The following is a 1001-nucleotide window of genomic DNA, read 5'->3' as shown; positions in this document are numbered from 1 at the left end:
CCCCATGTAGCCGGTCCCGTCACCGTCCCGAGTTTTGTCATCCATGAAATGGGCAGGGGAGGAAAGCCGTTCGTGGGTTCAAGAGCTATATCCAAGTGCGGAACCGGGTCTGGATCATCTCTGGAGGGGGATTCAGCTCCAGCACCTGCCCCAGAGCTCGAGCCAGGTCCTACACCGATGCGTGCCGCAGCTCCCGAGACTGGGGCAGCTGCAGCTTCGGCTCTCGCGCCAGCTCTGGGATCAGAGCCCGGTTTGGAGCTTGAGCAGCTCCAGCACCAGCTATGGAACTCGCCAGCCAAGGGCCAGCACCTTCACCGTCACACCCTCGCCATCGTGCACGAGGTCAGGAGAGGGGCTGGGGGGCGGGAGGGTCCCTGCTGGGCAGGTCACCCGGGTACCTTGGTCACTCCACTCAGAGCTCCCCCTCCCCACCCCTCCCACAGGTCACAGCCCCAGGGATCCCCACCCCTGCTTCCCAAACAGGGCTCAAGGTGGACAAGCAGACCTGGGATGTCGGAAGTCGAGGCTTGTACCTTAAACACTGTATACGTGTTGACCCAGAAACTCCACTTTATGGATTCTGTTGCAAATAGAGGTTTATGGACACGGTGTTCCCTTCAACAGGGTGGGAGTGAGCTGCCCACGCTAGGTGATGGGTGCACCTGCGGCCTGGGATGGGTGCTGCTCACTGTTCTCCCAGACAGGGGTGCCCGTCACCCTTCTCTCCCGGGGACCTCCGTTTCCTCACATTCTCCCCAGGGCTGCTGGTCCCCAGACCAGACACCTGCCAGTCTGAGGGTGACCAGTGCTGCCTCCATAGGGTTTCCTTTGCCAGAGTCCTTCCCCGGGAGCTCCTGCATCTCTGACTCCCCCCATGCCTGTCCCCCTCCCCTTGGACTTGCATGCGTTTCGTCTCTGTCCCTGTGGAACCCAGTGACTTGGAGCATGGTTTGGACCAGAGGCATGGGAAACCTTTCTGTGGCCTTGGGTTGTGAGCAATG

The 1001-nt window shown here is 61.0% G+C and overlaps 1 long non-coding RNA gene across 1 annotated transcript; it reads left to right on the top strand.

The window, feature by feature from the left end:
• The first annotated feature begins 6 nt into the window (after window positions 1-6).
• Window positions 7-565, top strand: LOC145719343 (uncharacterized). The gene is made up of 2 exons (XR_014142318.1): window positions 7-342; window positions 444-565. It is a non-coding gene; the product is annotated as an uncharacterized LOC145719343 (long non-coding RNA).
• Window positions 566-1001: the final 436 nt, after the last annotated feature.

The sequence above is a fragment of the Leptonychotes weddellii genome, unplaced genomic scaffold, assembly GCF_054177405.1.
Source record: "Leptonychotes weddellii isolate Sample4059 unplaced genomic scaffold, ASM5417740v2 HiC_scaffold_39544, whole genome shotgun sequence".
Classification (NCBI taxonomy): domain Eukaryota; kingdom Metazoa; phylum Chordata; class Mammalia; order Carnivora; family Phocidae; genus Leptonychotes; species Leptonychotes weddellii.
The sequence above is the reverse complement of the archived record's forward strand: the minus strand, read 5'-3'. Positions and strand labels throughout refer to the sequence as shown.